Source organism: Oncorhynchus nerka, linkage group LG22, assembly GCF_034236695.1.
Source record: "Oncorhynchus nerka isolate Pitt River linkage group LG22, Oner_Uvic_2.0, whole genome shotgun sequence".
NCBI lineage: Eukaryota > Metazoa > Chordata > Actinopteri > Salmoniformes > Salmonidae > Oncorhynchus > Oncorhynchus nerka.
In genome coordinates, this window is record NC_088417.1 from 90729296 (window position 1) to 90751200 (window position 21905).

At 45.3% G+C, this 21905-nt stretch overlaps 1 protein-coding gene across 7 annotated transcripts in view; it reads right to left on the reverse strand.

Annotated features, from left to right (window-relative positions):
- The window catches only part of LOC115120192 (spermatid perinuclear RNA-binding protein-like), a 186320-nt gene that overhangs the window by 125645 nt on the left and 38770 nt on the right, over positions 1-21905 (reverse strand). For 6 of the 7 annotated variants that reach the window (XM_065007564.1, XM_065007569.1, XM_065007567.1 and 3 more), the window contains exon 2: positions 5736-5813. The exons of the other annotated variant lie outside the window; for it this stretch is intronic. The gene's annotated coding sequence lies outside the window, so the exon portion shown is untranslated. The remainder of the gene's footprint in view (positions 1-5735; positions 5814-21905) is intronic. 7 annotated transcript variants of the gene reach the window in all.

Consider the following 21905-nt stretch of genomic DNA (forward strand, 5'->3'; position numbering starts at 1 on the left):
GGAGACAGAGAGCTAGACGGAGACAGAGAGCTAGACGGAGACAGAGAGCTAGACGGAGACAGAGAGCTAGACGGAGACAGAGAGCTAGACGGAGACAGAGAGCTAGACGGAGACAGAGAGCTAGACGGAGACAGAGAGCTAGACGGAGACAGAGAGCTAGACGGAGACAGAGAGCTAGACGGAGACAGAGAGCTAGACGGAGACAGAGAGCTAGACGGAGACAGAGAGCTAGACGGAGACAGAGAGCTAGACAGAGACAGAGAGCTAGACAGAGACAAAGCGAGCTAGACAGAGACAAAGCGAGCTAGACAGAGACAAAGCGAGCTAGACAGAGACAAAGCGAGCTAGACAGAGACAAAGCGAGCTAGACAGAGAGAGCTAGACAGAGAAAGCTAGACAGAGAAAGCTAGACAGAGTCTGGTCTATCTTCCCTCTGCTTCAGCTCTGTCCTGGCTGAGGGAGACCAAGGTTCAAATACCAGGCCCTATTTATTTTCTTTGAAATACTTTAGCTGTGCTTGATTGGCTCTGGCACAACGGAAACAATGGAATATTCCCAAAAGCGCAAACCCTGCCCATGTGGCACTCTGACTCGAGGCAGGCTCAAGCAAACATTCAAGGTATTTGAAAGAGAACAAATACTATTTGAACCCAGCAGGACCACTCTCTGTGCTTCAGCTCTACCTTTTGCAAGAAGGCGGCCTTAAATCATGAGCAGCACCTGTTCAGTTGCCTGACGACTCAAACTGAATTATTCCGCTGCTCTTTCGTTCACTATATACAGTGCCTTCGGAAAGTATTCAGACCCCTTGACTTGAACCACATTTTGTTACATTACAGCCTTATTCTAAAATGGATTAAAATGGATTCTAAAATGGATTAAAATGGATTCTAAAATGGATTAAATAAATAAATACAGCTGTGGAGAGACCTGAAAATAGCTGTGCAGCAACACTATGGGGTCTATTGACCAGGGCCCTATGGGGTCTATTGACCAGGGCCCTATGGGGTCTATTGACCAGGGCCCTATGGGGTCTATTGACCAGGGCCCTATGGGGTCTATTGACCAGGGCCCTATGGGGTCTATTGACCAGGGCCCTATGGGGTCTATTGACCAGGGCCCTATGGGGTCTATTGACCAGGGCCCTATGGGGTCTATTGACCAGGGCCCTATGGGGTCTATTGACCAGGGGTGTCATTTGAGGTGAGATATCCAAAATGGATCCCATGCTGTTATCTTATCAAAGTTTAATACTTAGTTACACATTATTACCTACCACATTATTACCTACCACATTATTACCTACCACACTATTACCTACCACATTATTACCTACCACATTATTACCTACCACATTATTACCTACCACATTCAGGTCTTCAAACTTTTCTTTGGCTGCTGTACAAGACATGTCTCAGCCTCCAGTATTTATGCTGCAGTAGTTTATGTGTCGGGGGGCTGGGGTCAGTTTGTTATATCTGGAGTACTTCTCCTGTCCTATTCGGTGTCCTGTTTGAATCTAAGTGTGCTCTCTCTAATTCTCTCCTCTCCTTCTTTCTCTCTCTCGGAGGACCTGAGCCCTAGGACCATGCCCCAGGACTACCTGACATGATGACTCCTTGCTGTCCCCAGTCCACCTGGCCATGCTGCTGCTCCAGTTTCAACTGGCCTGGGCCCTAGGACCATGTCCCAGGACTACCTGACATGATGACTCCTTGCTGTCCCCAGTCCACCTGGCCATGCTGCTGCTCCAGTTTCAACTGTTCTGCCTTACTATTATTCAACCATGCTGGTCATTTATGAACATTTGAACATCTTGGCCACGTTCTGTTATAATCTCCACCCGGCACAGCCAGAAGAGGACTGGCCACCCCACATATGCTCTCTCATATTCTCTCTTTCTTTCTCTCTCTCGGAGGACCTGAGCCCTAGGACCGTGCCCCAGGACTACCTGACATGATGACTCCTTGCTGTCCCCAGTCCACCTGACTGTGCTGCTGCTCCAGTTTCAACTGTTCTGCCTTATTATTATTAGACCATGCTGGTCATTTATGAACATTTGAACATCTTGGTCATGTTCTGTTATAATCTCTACCCGGCACAGCCAGAAGAGGACTGGCCACCCCACATAGCCTGGTTCCTCTCTAGGTTTCTTCCTAGGTTTTGGCCTTTCTAGGAAGTTTTTCCTAGCCACCGTGCTTTTACACCTGCATTGTTTGCTGTTTGGGGTTTTAGGCTGGGTTTCTGTACAGCACTTTGAGATATCAGCTGATGTACGAAGGGCTATATAAATACATTTGATTTGATTTGATTTGAAATAAACATTTACACATTTTAGCAGACATTCTGATACAGAGTGACTTACAGGCGCAATTAGGGTTAAACAGCTTGCTCAAGGGCACAGACAGATTTTGGTGGCGGATTCAAACCAGCGACCTTCGGTTAACTGCTAGGTTATCTGCAGACACACACACACTCAAAGGCTGGTGCTCTGACTGACTGACACTGCTTGGTAAACACTAACGATGGAGAACAAAACTCATTTGTTCCTGAAAAGCATAAACATGTCACAGACCGGTGCATCATTTAATATCGAAACTGCATCCTTATTGGGAGACGACAGAAGGCTATGTTAAAACCCAATGCATTGTGGGCTACTTCTCATGAACGTGACTAATGGGCCCCGTGTAGCTCAGTTGGTAGAGCATAGCACTTGCAATGCCAGGGTTGTGGGTTCAATGCCCACAGAGGACAAGTACGAATGGAGATGTATGCTCTCACTACTGTAAACTGCTCTGGATAAGAGGATCTTCTAAATAACAAACAAATGAAAAATGTGTGTGTGTGTGTGTGTGTGTGTGTGTGTGTGTGTGTGTGTGTGTGTGTGTGTGATGTTAGGGCTCAATCGGTAGTCTAATTTTCTTGTAGAGTAAAATCTAATATGGTCAATTAAGGACCACACATATACACACGTTTGATCCACTCAGTGTGTGTGTGTGTGTGTGTGAATGTGTGTGTGTGTGTTAGGGCTCAATGACAATTTTCTTGAATGTGTATGGTCAATTAAGGACTTGAATGTTTGATCCACTCAGTGTGTGTGTGTGTGTGACACTTGAATGTGTGTGTGTGTGTGTGTGACACTTGAATGTGTGTGTGTGACTTGAATGTGTGTGTGTGTGTGTGTGTGTGTGTGTGTGACTTGAATGTGTGTGTGTGTGTGTGTGTGTGACTTGAATGTGTGTGTGTGTGTGTGTGACTTGAATGTGTGTGTGTGTGTGTGTGTGTGTGTGTGTGTGTGTGTGTGTGTGTGTGACTTGAATGTGTGTGTATATGTGACTTGAATGTGGGTGTGTGTGTGACTTGAATGTGTGTGTGTGTGACTTGAATGTGTGTGTATATGTGACTTGAATGTGGGTGTGTGTGTGTGTGTGTGTGTGTGTGTGTATATATGTGACTTGAATGTGGGTGTGTGTGTGTGACTTGAATGTGTGTATATATATGTGACTTGAATGTGGGTGTGTGTATATGTGACTTGAATGTGGGTGTGTGTATATGTGACTTGAATGTGGGTGTGTGTATATGTGACTTGAATGTGGGTGTGTGTATATGTGACTTGAATGTGGGTGTGTGTGTGTATATGTGACTTGAATGTGTGTGACTGGTGGGGTCAGAAAGGTCAGTGGCCTTGCTGCTGAGTCAGAGGTAGAACATGAGAGCTCACACACACACACACACCGGGGTGCTGCTTGTTTTCCGCATGACTCGCATTATGACAGCATTATGCACCTCACTGAGGGGACTCCCTCCTGGTTTCCCTCACCCCTCCTTACGGTCTCCCGGTCTGCCTTCTCTCAAAATGTTTTGCACAAATTAGTTTACATCCCTGTTAGTGAGCATTTCTCCTTTACCAAGATAATCCATCCACCTGACAGGTGTGGCATATCAAGAAGCTGATTAAACAGAATGATCATTACACAGGTGCACCTTGTACTGGGGACAATAAAAGGCCACTCTAAAATGTGCAGTTTTGTCACATAACACAATGCCACAGATGTCTCAAGTTTTGAGGGAGCGTGCAATTGGCATGCCGACTGCAAGAATGTCCACTAGAGCTGTTGCCAGAAAATGGAATGTTAATTTCTGTAACAAAAGCTGCCTCCAATGTCATTTTAAAGAATATGGCAATACATCTAACAGACGTCACAACCACAGGCCACGAGTAACCACGCCAGCCCAGGACCTCCACATCTAACAGACGTCACAACCACAGACCACGAGTAACCACGCCAGCCCAGGACCTCCACATCTAACAGACGTCACAACCACAGAGCACGAGTAACCACGCCAGCCCAGGACCTCCACATCTAACAGACGTCACAACCACAAGCCACGAGTAACCACGCCAGCCCAGGACCTCCACAACCACAGACCACATGTAACCACGCCAGCCCAGGACCTCCACATCTAACAGACGTCACAACCACAGACCACGAGTAACCACGCCAGCCCAGTACCTCCACATCCGGCTTCTTCACCTGCGGGATCGTCTGAGACCAGCCACCCAGACAGCTGATGAAACTGTGGGTTTGCACAACTGAATAATTTCAGCACCAGCTGTCAGACACCGTCTCAGGGAAGCTCATCTGCATGCTCGTCGTCCTCACCAGGGTCTCGACCTGACTGCAGTTCGGCGTCGTAACTGACTTCAATGGACAAATTATCACCTTCGATGGCACACTGGTGCTCCCTACTGGTGCTCCCCACTGGTGCTCCCCACTGGTACTCCCCACTGGTGCTCCCCACTGGTGCTCCCCACTGGTGCTCCCCACTGGTGCTCCCCACTGGTGCTCCCCACTGGTGCTCCCCACTGGTGCTCTCCCCACTGGTGCTCCCCACTGGTGCTCCCCACTGGTGCTCCCCACTGGTGCTCTCCACTGGTGCTCTCTACTGGTGCTCCCTACTGGTGCTCCCCACTGGTGCTCCCCACTGGTACTCTCCACTGGTGCTCTCCACTGGTGCTCCCCACTGGTGCTCCCCACTGGTGCTCCCCACTGGTGCTCTCCACTGGTGCTCCCTACTGGTGCTCCCTACTGGTGCTCCCTACTGGTGCTCTCCACTGGTGCTCTCCACTGGTGCTCTTCGTGGATGCGTCCCATCGTGTGGGCGAGCGGTTTGCTGATGTCAACGTTGTGAACAGTGGGGTTATGGGATGGGCAGGCATAAGCTACTGACAATGAACACAATTTAATGCACAGCCCCAGGCCATAATCAACAGCCTGATCAACTATGTGAAGGAGATGTGTCACGCTGCATGAGACAAATGGTGGTCACACCAGATACTGACTGGTTTGCTGATCCAGGCCCCTACCGTTTTTTAAAGGTATCTGTGACCAACAGATGAATATCTGTATTCCCAGATCATGTGAAATCCATAGATTAGGGCCTAATGAATGTATTTCAATAGACTGATTTCCTTATATTAACTGTAACTCAGCGAATTCTTTGAAATTGTTGAATGTTTTGTTTATATTTTTGTTCAGTGTAGAATATAAAAAATGACAAGAAGCCAATTCCCATTGGAAATAGGTGAAGGACATTCAGGTCATCTCCATGTAACACCGATCCTGTCCAAGACCAGCGGACTGTAGGTCCCAATGGGGTTATCCAGTGTACTGTGTTACTAGCCTAGTTACAGTAGTCAGGGAAGCATAGTGACCCTGTCACGTGATCATTACCTTGTGCTACACTGTCCTCCTGTCCCTCTGCAGCCCAGGGTCACAGGAATAGTCTCAGGATGTGTGGGGAATCTCTACCTGGAAACACAAAGAGGTCAAAGTTCAGTTATCAACACCTTCCATTGTGTTGTATATAATACTATTATAATAGCCTATTCCAACCAATAATCAAAATGTCTCATTCATGTCATTTAGTTGACAGAGCGAGAACTCTCGCACCCCAAGGCCTGAGTTGAGAAAAATGTCACTGTGGTGACACCAGTGGGCAGAACAGGCAGCATTGCCCCATAATCGCTCTGGTCTGTAAGCTCCACCCACCAACACACCCACACAACCACCCACACAACCACACAACCACCCACACACACAGCTAGCGGCTCCGTTCACAGGCGTTACAGTGAGATGGAGAAACAACCATTTACCCCATAATGTCCAGCAGGTAATCAGACAAACACAGAGACACAAGGCAGAGACACAAGGCAGAGACACAAGACAGAGACACAAGGCAGAGACACAAGGCAGAGACACAGAGACACAAGGCAGAGACACAAGGCAGAGACACAGAGACACAAGGCAGAGACACAAGGCAGAGAGTTTTCCATGGGTAAAAACTGTCAACGGCCAGTGAGACTTGGTACCAGAACATAACCGTTAGAAGTCCAACCTAAACCATTAACTTCTAATCATTCTCATGTCCCCTGCAGTCCAGCATGAGGGGGTTCAGTCACACGTTAACTGATGATAACCAGCAATGTGCCAACCAGGGTTTAGGTCTTCATTTAATTTACTGCCCTCTCCTCTACACCGCCACTCCTCTACGCCACCACGCCACCACCACCACCACTCCTCCTCGTCTACTCCACCACCACCACCACCACTCCTCCTCTCCTCTCCGCCGCCACTCCTCTACGCCGCCTCCTCTCCTCTCCGCCGCCACTCCTCTACGCCGCCACTCCTCCTCTCCGCTACGCCGCCACTCCTCCTCTCCTCTCCGCCGCCACTCCTCCTCTCCTCTCCGCCGCCACTCCTCCTCTCCTCTCCGCCGCCACTCCTCCTCTCCTCTCCGCCGCCACTCCTCTCGCCGCCACTCCTCTACGCCGCCACCCTCTACGCCGCCACTCCTCTACGCCACCACTCCTCTACGCCACCACTCCTCTACGCCACCACTCCTGATGGTAGTAGTAATGATGATGGTAATAGTAATGAGGATGGTAGTAGTAACGATGGTGGTAATAGTAATGAGGATGGTAGTAGTAACGATGGTAGTTGTAGTAGTAATGATGGTAGTGGTAGTAGAAATGATGATAGTAGTAGAAATGATGGTAATAGTAATGATGGTAGGTGTAGTAGTAATGATGATGGTAGTGGTAGTGATGATGGTAGTAGTGATGATGATGATGGTAGTGGGAGTAGTAATGATGATGGTAGTAGTAATGATGATGGTAGTAGTAATGATGATAGTAGTGGTAGTAGTAATGACGATGATGGTAGTAGTGATGATGGTAGTAGTGATGATGATGATGATGGTAGTGGGAGTAGTAATGATGATGGTAGTAGTAATGATGTTGGTAGTGGTAGTAGTAACGATGGTAGTGGTAGTAGTAATGCTGAAGGTAGTGGTAGGGGTAATGCTGATGGTAGTAGTAATGAGGGTGGTAGTGGGAGTAGTAATGCTGATGGTAGTAGTAATGCTGATGGTAGTGGTAGTAGTAATGCTGAAGGTAGTGGTAGGGGTAATGCTGATGGTAGTAGTAATGAGGGTGGTAGTGGGAGTAGTAATGCTGATGGTAGTGGTAGTAGTAATGATGATGGTAGTGGTAGTAGTAATGCTGATGGTAGTGGTAGTAGTAATGATGATGGTAGTGGTAGTAGTAATGACGATGGTAGTGGTAGTAGTAATGACGATGGTAGTAGTAGTGATGATGGTAGTAGTGATGATGGTAGTAGTGATGATGGTAGTAGTAGTAGTGATGATGGTAGTAGTAGTAGTGATGATGGTAGTAGTAGTGATGATGGTAGTAGTAGTAGTGATGATGGTAGTAGTGATGATGGTAGTAGTAGTAGTGATGATGGTGATGGTAGTGGGAGTAGTAATGATGATGGTAGTAGTAATGATGATGGTAGTTGTAGTAGTAACGATGGTAGTAGTAATGCTGATGGTAGTTGTAGTAGTAACGATGGTAGTGGTAGTAGTAATGACGATGGTAGTTGTAGTAGTAATGACGATGGTAGTAGTGATGATGGTAGTTGTAGTAGTAATGATGATGGTAGTAGTAATGACGATGGTGGTAGTAGTGGTAATGACGATGGTAGTTGTAGTAGTAAAGACGATGGTAGTTGTAGTAGTAAAGACGATGGTAGTTGTAGTAGTAAAGACGGTGGTAGTGGTAATGACGGTGGTAGTGGTAATGGTAATGACGATGGTAGTGGTAATGACGATGCTAGTGGTAATGAGGGTGGTAGTAGTAATGAGGGTGGTAGTAGTAATGAGGGTGGTAGTAGTAATGAGGGTGGTAGTAGTAATGATGGTGGTAGTAGTAATGATGGTGGTAGTGGTAATGATGGTGGTAGTGGTAATGATGGTGGTAGTAGTAATGATGGTGGTAGTAGTAATGAGGGTGGTAGTAGTAATGAGGGTGGTAGTAGTAATGATGGTGGTAGTGGTAGTAGTAATGATGGTGGTAGTAGTAATGATGGTGATGGTAGTGGGAGTAGTGATGATGGTAGTAGTGATGATGGTGATGGTAGTTGTAGTAGTAATGATGGAAGTAGTAATGCTGATGGTAGTAGTAATGATGATGGTAGTTGTAGTAGTAGTGACGATGGTAGTGGTAGTAGTGACGATGGTAGTGGTAGTAGTAACGATGGTAGTGGTAGTAGTAATGCTGGTAGTAGTAAATGCTGATGGTAGTGGTAGTAGTAATGATGATGGTAGTAGTAATGATGATGGTAGTAGTAGTAGTAATGACGATGGTAGTAGTAATGACGATGGTAGTAGTAGTGATGATGGTAGTAGTGACGATGGTAGTAGTAGTGATGATGGTAGTAGTGATGATGGTAGTAGTAATGCTGATGGTAGTAGTAGTAGTGATGATGGTAGTAGTAATGATGATGGTAGTAGTAGTAGTGATGATGGTAGTAGTAGTAGTGATGATGGTAGTAGTAGTAGTGATGATGGTAGTAGTAGTAGTGATGATGGTAGTAGTAGTAGTGATGATGGTAGTAGTAGTAGTGATGATGGTGATGGTAGTGGGAGTAGTAATGATGATGGTAGTAGTGATGATGGTAGTTGTAGTAGTAATGACGATGGTAGTAGTGATGATGGTAGTAGTAGTGATGATGGTAGTTGTAGTAGTAATGACGATGATGGTAGTAGTAATGACGATGGTGGTAGTAGTAATGACGATGGTGGTAGTAGTGGTAATGACGATGGTAGTAGTAAAGACGATGGTAGTTGTAGTAGTAAAGACGATGGTAGTTGTAGTAGTAATGACGGTGGTAGTAGTAATGACGGTGGTAGTAGTAATGACGGTGGTAGTAGTAATGACGGTGGTAGTGGTAATGACGGTGGTAGTGGTAATGACGGTGGTAGTGGTAATGACGGTGGTAGTGGTAATGACGGTGGTAGTGGTAATGACGGTGGTAATGACGGTGGTAGTGGTAGTGGTAATGACGGTGGTAGTGGTAATGACGGTGGTAGTGGTAATGACGGTGGTAGTGGTAATGACGAGGGTAGTGGTAATGACGTGGGTAGTGGTAATGACGAGGGTAGTGGTAATGAGGGTGGTAGTGGTAATGAGGGTGGTAGTGGTAATGAGGGTGGTAGTAGTAATGAGGGTGGTAGTAGTAATGACGATGGTAGTAGTAATGAGGGTGGTAGTGGTAATGAGGGTGGTAGTGGTAATGACGGTGGTAGTGGTAATGAGGGTGGTAGTAGTAATGACGGTGGTAGTAGTAATGACGATGGTAGTAGTAATGACGATGGTAGTAGTAATGACGATGGTAGTAGTAATGTGGGTGGTAGTAGTAATGAGGGTGGTAGTAGTAATGAGGGTGGTAGTAGTAATGAGGGTGGTAGTAGTAATGAGGGTGGTAGTAGTAATGAGGATGGTAGTAGTAATGATGGTGGTAGTAGTAATGATGGTGGTAGTAGTAATGAGGGTGGTAGTAGTAATGAGGGTGGTAGTAGTAATGAGGGTGGTAGTAGTAATGATGGTGGTAGTAGTAATGAGGGTGGTAGTAGTAATGATGGTGGTAGTAGTAATGAGGGTGGTAGTAGTAATGAGTAGTAAATGAGGGTGGTAGTAGTAATGAGGGTGGTAGTAGTAATGAGGGTGGTAGTAGTAATGAGGGTGGTAGTAGTAATGAGGGTGGTAGTAGTAATGATGGTGGTAGTAGTAATGATGGTGGTAGTAGTAATGATGGTGGTAGTAGTAATGATGGTGGTAGTAGTAATGATGGTGGTAGTAGTAATGATGGTGGTAGTGGTAATGATGGTGGTAGTAGTGGTAATGATGGTGGTAGTAGTAATGATGGTGGTAGTAGTGGTAATGATGGTGGTAGTAGTAATGATGGTAGTAGTGGTAATGATGGTGGTAGTAGTAATGATGGTAGTAGTGGTAATGATGGTAGTAGTGGTAATGATGGTAGTAGTATGTAATGGTGAAGATTACTGTTATTTAGTTATAAGTTAGTTAAAGTTTCATTTTACATGTTTAAATGTTATATTTCTACTATTGACTGTTAACATTTTATTGTTATTATTTAAATGTTGTACATGCCAATAAAGCAGCTTGAACTTGAATTTGAGAGAGAAAGAAAGAGAGACAGAGACCGAGAGGGAGAAGGGGAGAGAGAGACAGAGAAAGACAGACAGAGAGAGACACACTGACAGAGAAGGAGAGAGGAGAGAGAGAGAGACAGAGAGACAGAGACAGGCTGAGAGAGAAAGAGACAGGCAGAGAGAGACAGAGAGAGATACATAAGGAGAGAAACGAGAGAGAGATACATAAGGAGAGAAACGAGAGAGAGATACATAAGGAGAGAAACGAGAGAGAGACAGAGACAGAGAGAGATACATAAGGAGAGAAACGAGAGAGAGATACATAAGGAGAGAAACGAGAGAGAGACAGAGACAGAGAGAGATACATAAGGAGAGAAACGAGAGAGAGATACATAAGGAGAGAAACGAGAGAGAGACAGAGACAGAGAGAGAGATACATAAGGAGAGAAACGAGAGAGAGATACATAAGGAGAGAAACGAGAGAGAGATACATAAGGAGAGAAACGAGAGAGAGACGGAGAGAGACACACTGACAGAAGGAGAGAGAGGAGAGAGAGAGACAGAGAGCAAATTAGGCCAAATCCTGCTAATTATCAAAATCCAGAAAAGAGCTGTTCAATTCTACAACCACTTAAAAGGAAGAAATCTTTCATAACAAAACCATCACCTACAGAGAGATGAACCTGGAGAAGAGTCCCCTGAGCAAGCTGGTCCTGGGGCTCTGTTCACAAACAAACACACCGCCCCAGGACAGCAACACAATTAGACCCAACCAAATCATGAGAAAACAAAAGATAATTACTTGAAACGTAGACAAATTTACCAAAAAAACAGAGCAAACTAGAATGCTATTTGGCCCTAAACAGAGAGTACACAGTGGCAGAATACCTGACCACTGTGACTGACCCAAACTTAAGGAAAGCTTCGACTTTGTACAGACTCAGTGAGCATAGCCTTGCTATTGAGAAAGGCCGCCGTAGGAAGACATGGCTCTCAAGAGAAGACAGGCTATGTGCACACTGCCCACAAAATGAGTTGGAAACTGAGCTGCACTTCCTAACCTCCTGCCAAATGTATGAGCATATTAGAGACAGATATTTCCCTCAGATTCACAAAGAATTCAAAAACAAATCAAATTTGATAAACTCCCATATCTATTGGGTGAAATACCACAGTGTGCCATCACAGAGGATATATGCCTCACCTGTTGCCATACGAAAAGGGCAACCAGTGAAAAACAAACACTGTTGTAAATATATATTTTTTTAATGGTTTATTTAACTTTTGTTTATTGTCTATTTCACAATATAAACATGTTTCCCATGCCAATAAAGCCCTTTGAATTGTGAGCGAGAGCGAGAAATAGAGAAAGAGAGAAAGAGAGAGAGAGAGAGAGAGAGAGAGAGAGAGAGAAAGAAATAGAGAGAGAAAGAGAGCGAGAAAGAGAGAGAGAGAGAGAAGAAATAGAGAGAGAAAGAGAGCGAGAAAGAGAGAGAGAGAGAGAGAGAGAGAAAGAGAGAGAGAAATAGAGAGAGTCTGCCTGGGGTGTGGGCATTTCAAAACAGAGCTTTATGAAGCACACAGAGGAGTCTGGTAGAAACACTGTTAACACTGAGAACCACAAGCAGCTTTGTATGGTTTTAATTCAATAGCAACACAAGCAGGATAACTACAAACTGCTTCCACAACTTTTTACAAGGGATCTGAGCAATGGGAAGTTTATGAATTAGTAAAAGATTGACCAGTCTTCTGACTGGCTTCTGCCGCATAAATGCAACGTCAGGTTTCTGTGTGTGCAGACTAGAGTATTAACTAGTCTTATATGACTTGTCAACATGGCTCAAACAGGAATAGCCCTGGCTGTCTACAGAATGCATATCAAAATAACTAGATCCTATTAACACCACACTGCTGATTCCCCCATTAAGATTACTCACATGATTGGAATGTGTTCCATTCATAAATGGCACAGAGAGAGATAGCATTCTGAGATTCTAAGATAGATTCTAACTTGGTGTGAGGTCATAGAAATATTCATTTCCAGAAGGGTCATTCTCACTCAAGTCAATGTTTCGTGACAGGTGGGCCAGGCCGGCGGCCATGTTGAATGTACTTCTAGGCTATTTCTATAGTGTAGTCTAGCAAAGCTACTTACTAGATGATGAAAAGGGACTTTAAAGGTGTGTGCTGTATCAGCTAAAAGGCTCGTAGAGCTGCTGCTACGTTGGCATTGATTGGTCAGGCTCTAGCAGGACTCTCATTACAAACTGTAGATATGTTAATTGTGACTAGATCAATGTCCTGAAGAAACCTTGATTACACTGCAAAGCAAGGAGACCTAATAGATTACACAACAGTCAAGTTTCCTAAAATACTCATTCTGGCCTTGTATTGCACTTTGACCCTTTTTAAGGACGCATGTGGGTAAAGAAATAGCCTACCGGTAGATATGATACATTGGAAAAGATTGTGACCAAAATGTTGAGAAACTAGGTATCTAATTTAGACTAAAACAGTGTGTATACCATGCTTCCAGAATCACCGCTGTACTGTAGGAGGCTACATTCATTCTGTGATGTGTCCAATAGGGAAATAAGTGACACATTGTGTTGACACATTGCGTTTCATTGTGTTGACATATTGAGTTTCATTGTGTTGACATATTGCGTTTCATTGTGTTGACACATTGCGTTTCATTGCGTTTCATTGTGTTGACAAATTGCGTTTCATTGCGTTGACACATTGCGTTTCATTGCGTTGACACATTGCGTTTCGTTTCGTTGCGTTGACACATTGCGTTTCGTTGCGTTGACACATTGCGTTTCATTGCGTTGACACATTGCGTTTCATTGCGTTGACACATTGCGTTTCATTGCGTTGACACATTGCGTTTCATTGCGTTGACACATTGCGTTTCATTGCGTTGACACATTGCGTTTCATTGCGTTGACACATTGCGTTTCATTGCGTTGACACATTGCGTTGACATTGCGTTGACACATTGAGTTTCATTGCGTTGACACATTCCGTTTCATTGCGTTGACACATTGCGTTTCATTGCGTTGACACATTGCGTTTCATTGTGTTGACACATTGCGTTTCATTGCGTTGACACATTGCATTACTGAGGTGGGTGGAGGCAGCAGGGATCGATCTGAGCCTATGTGGCCACACAGGATGAACCTGTTCACTCTTCACCCAAAGTTGTGTCATACATATCACCCTATTCCCTATATAGTGCACTACTTTAGACCAGGCTCTGGACAATTCTGAGAAATATCACCGTGTTTTAAATACAGGAACAGGAAACGGTGTCATTTGGGAAACCCTCCTACCACCACCGTCACTAAACTATAGCGCCTTCCTGTAGCCCTACTTTCTTGTAAAACAGGAAATGGGCATTTGTTCCATACTAAAAAGTGAGTTAGCAGGGAATGACATAGCTTTAGGTTAGGCCTATGTCAGGATGAGTCCTCATAATAACTCAATCTATGCAGAGACTGCAAAGTTGTCCCTAGATAAAGGCAAAAATAAAGCACATTTTGAATTGATACACCAAATGAACCCAAATCGTTGCTTGACAGACACAGACAATATGATTGAGGCATTCAAATCCACTGAAGCATCACATGTTACCCAGCCCTAGTTTTCACACCACCGTCAGGCACATCATCACTTGGGGAGAAGAACCCAGAAAAGAATGAGACACACAGATACAGTTCAACTGTACAACATTGAACACAGACCGAAACACCGGTTAACCGCCAGCAAATATGGATTTAATTTAGCAGATGTAGGTCTATAACATATAGGCCTAACAAGACAGGACAAGAGTAGAGAGCAGACTTCTGATTGGTTATGCTGTGACCTCTAAACCCAGAGGAGTCTGAAAAACAATGACCAGTGATGATGAATATGAGATGAAAAATGGTTAACAAATAGGCCTCCCGCTGTGTGCATACTGTGGGCCTCCCGCTGTGTGCATACTGTGGGCCTCCCGCTGTGCGCATACTGTGGGCCTCCCGCTGTGCGCATACTGTGGGCCTCCCGCTGTGCGCATACTGTGGGCCCCCCGCTGTGCGTATACTGTGGGCCCCCCGCTGTGCGTATACTGTGGGCCCCCCGCTGTGCGTATACTGTGGGCCCCCCGCTGTGCGTATACTGTGGGCCCCCCGCTGTGTATACTGTGGGCCCCCCGCTGAGTATACTGTGGGCCCCCCGCTGAGTATACTGTGGGCCCCCCGCTGAGTATACTGTGGGCCCCCCGCTGAGTATACTGTGGGCCCCCCGCTGAGTATACTGTGGGCCTCCCGCTGAGTATACTGTGGGCCTCCCGCTGAGTATACTGTGGGCCTCCCGCTGAGTATACTGTGGGCCTCCCGCTGTGTATACTGTGGGCCTCCCGCTGTGTATACTGTGGGCCTCCCGCTGAGTATACTGTGGGCCTCCCGCTGTGTATACTGTGGGCCTCCCGCTGTGCGCATACTGTGGGCCTCCCGCTGTGTGCATACTGTGGGCCCCCCGCTGTGCGTATACTGTGGGCCCCCAGCTGTGCGTATACTGTGGGCCCCCCGCTGTGCGTATACTGTGGGCCCCCGCTGTGCGTATACCCCCCGCTGTGTATACTGTGGGCCCCCGCTGTGTATACTGTGGGCCCCCGCTGAGTATACTGTGGGCCCCCCGCTGAGTATACTGTGGGCCCCCCGCTGAGTATACTGTGGGCCCCCCGCTGAGTATACTGTGGGCCCCCCGCTGAGTATACTGTGGGCCCCCCGCTGAGTATACTGTGGGCCTCCCGCTGAGTATACTGTGGGCCTCCCGCTGAGTATACTGTGGGCCTCCCGCTGTGTATACTGTGGGCCTCCCGCTGTGTATACTGTGGGCCTCCCGCTGTGTATACTGTGGGCCTCCCGCTGTGTATACTGTGGGCCTCCCGCTGAGTATACTGTGGGCCTCCCGCTGAGTATACTGTGGGCCTCCCGCTGAGTATACTGTGGGCCTCCCGCTGAGTATACTGTGGGCCTCCCGCTGTGTATACTGTGGGCCTCCCGCTGTGTATACTGTGGGCAACCCGCTGTGTATACTGTGGGCCTCCCGCTGTAAGCTACAAGAGGCATAAAACCTTGATTCAGATCAATTGTTACCCTTGACAGAATTAGCAAATTGGCAGTACTTATCCCTTAGCCTTGTCCTTTCTCTCAACATTTAAGCTAAGAAACTCTACTAAGAAAAAATTGTTCAAAAGTTTCCACAGCTCACAGGACCCAGCAGGTCTCCAAAATGTTAAAGCATGGCTTCTAGAAGCCTTAGGTGCTGTAATACAATACACCACAACTCACCAAGCAGCTAACAATGATCAACTGCACCTTAATGCAGCCCAGGCACAGTGACATCATACAGCAGCCCCGAAGTGGTGCAATGAGGTCATTGTCTTCAGCAATTAGGCTATGACATTTGAACCCGTTTCTTGTTAGGATGGCTCGATCTCTAAATAGCCTATTGGAACAAAAGTTCTTGCCCTAATATTTTGTCATTTGAACCTAGCCCCACTAGAGATGCAGAGCACAGATACCAATTAGCTAGTGGTATCAGAGAGATGTCTACTTTCCTTGTCTGGCGCAGCGGTCTAAGGCACTGCAGTGCTAGACGCGTCACTAGAGATCCGGGTTCAACCCCTGTGACCTGGAGACCCATGAGGTGGTGCACAATTGGCCCAGCATTGTCCATGTTAGGGGAGGGTTTGGCCGGCTGGGACGTCCTTGTCCCATCATGCCCTAGCAACTCCTTGTGGCGGCCGGGCCAATTCACGCGGTTAACTCCTACTGCAGATTTCAACTTTAAAGGTGCAAATGGGCACTGTCACACCTATCACTTTGTATGTCCGTCTGTCCGTAGGTCCAGTCAGTCAGTCCATCACTAAAGGTCAGAGTGGTGCTGTCTGGCCTCAGACATAACAGCAGCAGTCTCGGTACTAATGACGAAAACAGATTCTGCTCCTCTGAGAATAAAACAAAACTTCACTATCCTCTGAAGTCTAGAACCATCTATCCTGTCGTGCCTAGGGGACCAGACAGAGTTCGTCCCAAATGTCACCATACTCTTTAAATAGGGCACTACTCTGACCAGAGCCCTTTGTTTAATACCCTATGAGCCCTGGTCAAAAGTAGTGCACTATAAAGGGAATAGGTTGCCATTTGGGACAGCCAGACACTGAGACAGACGCATCACACAGCGATGCCGCCCACTCCCCTCGTCTCATCCCTGCAGCTAAAAGTATCAGAGAGAAGTCACTCAACTTACTTTGAGGGTGCAAATAGGCACTGCCTTTCATCCCTTCACAGTCAAAGTTAGCCTATAGAGTTCTTAAGAGGACAGGTGGTTTGTTTAATCACAGTGGCTGTCGAGAGGACAGGTGGGTTTGTTTAAAAACCTCTTAAGGATCTGCCCCTTTCTTTCAAATTTTTGTCTAAAATGACATACCCAAATCTAACTGCCTGTAGCTCAGGACCTGAAGCAAGGATATGCATATTCTTGATACCATTTGAAAGGAAACACTTTGAAGTTTGTGGAAATGTGAAATTAATGTAGGAGAATATAACACATTAGATCTGGTAAAAGATCATTAAAAAAGGAAAAAATATATATTTTCTTTTAACCGTCATCTTTGGAATGCAAGAGAAAGGCCATAATGTATTATTCCAGACCAGGCACAATATAGATTGCACATTTACTGCTGCCATCTAGTGGCCAAAGTTTTAGACTGATCCAATGAACCATTGCATTTATGTTCAAATTGTTGTATCAAGACCACCTAAATGTGCCTAATATGTTTATTAATAACTTTTCAAGTTCATAACTGTGCACTCTCCTCAAACAATAGCATGGTATTATTTCACTGTAATAGCTACTGTAAATAGGACAGTGCAGTTAGATTAATAAGAATGTAAGCTTTCTGCCCATATCAGACATGTCTATGTCGTGGGAAATGTTATTTTTACTTACAACCTTATGCTAATCACATTAGCTCAACCTCATGAAAATCACATTAGCTCAACCGCACATTAGCTCAACCGTCCCGTGGGTGGGACACCGATCTGTAGAGATCCTTAACCTCTTAAGTCGACCCTCTACATTTTTGAACATTCTGTTAAAAATCGCGCAACATTTCAGCGCCCTGCTACTCATGCCAGGAATATAGTATATGCATTTGCTTAGTCTGTGTGGATAGAAAACACTCAGACGTTTAAAAAAACTGGTTAAATCACTGCTGTGGCTTTACCAGAACGGCATTTACATCGAAAAGCACAGGAAAAACTGATCACTGAAAATGGGAAAATATATCCATGCGCTACTTGAACCCATTGATAAACGTGAACCACAATTAATTGACTGAGGTTGCAGTACCTACAGCTTCCACACGGTGTCTAGAGTCTTGTCATTTCCCTTCGAGTTTTTTCTTGGTCAAACACATACAGGACACCGTATCTCCTCCGGTCTAGGACCGGATATTTTCGTTGAGTTTCTAGCCGGACATTTTTCCAGACGGACAGCTAATGATCTTTACATCGCCTCCTGATGAATTTTATCGCTTATTAACGTTTACTAATACCTAAAGTTGCATTACAAACGTATTTCGAAGTGTTTTGTGAAAGTTTATCGTCGACTTTTTGAATTTAAAAAAATGACGTTACGTTTTGAAACAATGTTTTTTTCGTTTATCACACAGTCTACATATAACGATATCTAGGCTTTATATGGACCGATTTAATCGAAATAAAGACCCAAATAGTGTTTATGGGACATCTAGGAGTGCCAACAAAGAAGATGGTGAAAGGTAATGAATGTTTTCTATTTTATTGTGCGGTTTGTGTAACGCCGAAATGCTAATTATTTTGTTTACGTCCCCTGTGGGTCTTTTGGGGTGTTGCATGCTATCAGATAATAGCTTCTCATGCTTTCGCCGAAAAGCATTTTAAAAATCTGACTTGTTGCCTGGATTCACAACGAGTGTAGCTTTAATTCGATACCCTGCATGTGTATTTTAATGAACTTTTGAGTTTTAACTAATACTATTAGCATTTAGCGTAGCGCATTTGCATTTCCAGAGCTCTAGTTGGGACGCAAGCGTCCCGAGTAGAAGCAACAGGTTAAGAGGTTTTTAATGACAGTGACTGTTGCAGGTGACCACATGATAATGGACCCTTGTGGTTCTCACAGAAGAGTTTTGAAAGGTAATGAAGCAGAGAGTAGAATAGAATGATGGTCTACATACCTGACAGATATGAGAAGACCCTAACCCAGATATGTCAGGATACAAATGATCACAGTGTTCTTTGGGCTTATAGTCCTATGTAAAGTAGCCTAGTTACAGTCCAGAAGTGTCCATTTGAATTCAAAAACCTTTTGACCGCACCCCTTTTGTATTTTTAACAACACTTTCTATACATATTTACCCCTGGTAGAAGTGGTCAGAAAGCAATGGTTTTTTGGACCTGAATGCCACAAAATGAAGGAGATAGATGTACTCAAAGTTGACCCATTTTACATAGCCCACCCTATCATGAGACATCCATGACTATCACAACGGTTGAGTTTGATATCATTTAAAAACAAAGATGAGACAAATTCTCTCTGCTGGGTTTTTGCTAACGTTAGCTTCTTGGTAACAGCAGCAGAGACAAACCCTCCTGGATGAAGATCCTTGCTGTGTAATATTTATTTTGTGCTGCAAACTGCGTTTTTTAGATACTTGCATAACTTTATGAGCCGAGTTGTCTGTCTTAGTAGTAAATGTTTGCATGCATTTGTTAGCATCCACTATGAGGATTCTTTCGTACTTGTTAGCATTTACCTAGCATCCACTATGAGGATTCTTTAGTACTTGTTAGCATTTACCTAGCATCCACTATGAGGATTATTTAGTACTTGTTAGCATTTACCTAGCATCCACTATGAGGATTCTTTAGTGCCCCTTGTGTGCACTACCAGTAATAACGTATATCCCGGCATTGCACAGTCACGATATGATCTGGATACCGCCCACCCATACACACAAATGAAAATGACAGCACGTGACTGTGGAACATCAACAGTGTTTATCGTGAAGTCTCTGCTGCAGCGACCACCACAGAACATCAACAGTGTTTATCGTGAAGTCTCTGCTGCAGCGACCACCACAGAACATCAACAGTGTTTATCGTGAGGTCTCTGCTGCAGCAACCACCACAGAACATCAACAGTGTTTATCGTGAAGTCTCTGCTGCAGCGACCACCACAGAACATCCACAGTGTTTATCGTGAGGTCTCTGCTGCAGCGACCACCACAGAACATCAACAGTGTTTATCGTGAGGTCTCTGCTGCAGCGACCACCACAGAACATCAACAGTGTTTATCATGCAGTGTCTGCTGCAGCAACCACCACAGAACATCAACAGTGTTTATCGTGAGGTCTCTGCTGCAGCGACCACCACAGAACATCAACAGTGTTTATCGTGAGGTCTCTGCTGCAGCGACCACCACAGAACATCAACAGTGTTTATCATGCAGTGTCTGCTGCAGCAACCACCACAGAACATCAACAGTGTTTATCGTGAGGTCTCTGCTGCAGCGACCACCACAGAACATCAACAGTGTTTATCGTGAGGTCTCTGCTGCAGCAACCACCACAGAACATCAACAGTGTTTATCATGCAGTGTCTGCTGCAGCAACCACCACAGAACATCAACAGTGTTTATCGTGAGGTCTCTGCTGCAGCAACCACCACAGAACATCAACAGTGTTTATCATGCAGTCTCTGCTGCAGCGACCACCACAGAACATCAACAGTGTTTATCGTGAGGTCTCTGCTGCAGCGACCACCACAGAACATCAACAGTGTTTATCGTGAGGTCTCTGCTGCAGCAACCACCACAGAACATCAACAGTGTTTATCATGCAGTGTCTGCTGCAGCGACCACCACAGAACATCAACAGTGTTTATCGTGAGGTCTCTGCTGCAGCGACCACCACAGAACATCAACAGTGTTTATCATGCAGTGTCTGCTGCAGCAACCACCACAGAACATCAACAGTGTTTATCGTGAGGTCTCTGCTGCAGCGACCACCACAGAACATCAACAGTGTTTATCATGCAGTGTCTGCTGCAGCGACCACCACAGAACATCAACAGTGTTTATCATGCAGTCTCTGCTGCAGCGACCACCACAGAACATCAACAGTGTTTATCATGAGGTCTCTGCTGCAGCGACCACCACAGAACATCAACAGTGTTTATCATGCAGTCTCTGCTGCAGCGACCACCACAGAACATCAACAGTGTTTATCGTGAGGTCTCTGCTGCAGCGACCACCACAGAACATCAACAGTGTTTATCATGCAGGTCTCTGCTGCAGCGACCACCACAGAACATCAACAGTGTTTATCGTGAGGTCTCTGCTGCAGCGACCACCACAGAACATCAACAGTGTTTATCATGCAGTGTCTGCTGCAGCAACCACCACAGAACATCAACAGTGTTTATCATGCAGTGTCTGCTGCAGCAACCACCACAGAACATCAACAGTGTTTATCATGCAGTGTCTGCTGCAGCAACCACCACAGAACATCAACAGTGTTTATCATGCAGTGTCTGCTGCAGCGACCACCACAGAACATCAACAGTGTTTATCATGCAGTCTCTGCTGCAGCGACCACCACAGAACATCAACAGTGTTTATCATGCAGTCTCTGCTGCAGCGACCACCACAGAACATCAACAGTGTTTATCATGCAGTGTCTGCTGCAGCGACCACCACAGAACATCCACAGTGTTTATCATGCAGTCTAAATGAATAATATAATGATACCGGAGAAACATGGTGAAGCCTTTATTACAGCATAGAAAATATCAAAAACTGACCAATGTGAATTTCTTTATACGACATGGTCGGGTTACGTGAAGCTTGATGCTCACAGAATCAGGAGGCTATTAAACAAACACTCAAAACAGGCAACAGTAGCAGGTTCTGTCTTATTTCTGTAGATACAGTGGGGCAAAAAAGTATTTAGTCAGCCAAAAATCAATTTTTGCTAAAAATCCTACAATGTGATTTTCTGGATTTTTTTTCTCATTTTGTCTGTCATAGTTGATGTGTACCTATGATGAAAATTACAGGCCTCATCTTTTTAAGTGGGAGAACTTGCACAATTGATGGCTGACTAAATATTTTTTTGCCCCACTGTATATGGCTGATTTATAAAGCCATCACATTTAACAGTTAGGCGGTTGATTATAGACCTAATTAAGTTGGAGTTTCCGCTCTCCTCACTCTCCTGTTTTCTCGTATCCTGACTCTGCTGCTGCCTCCACCACATTGTTCTCAACACCAATATGCTGATTAACTTTAC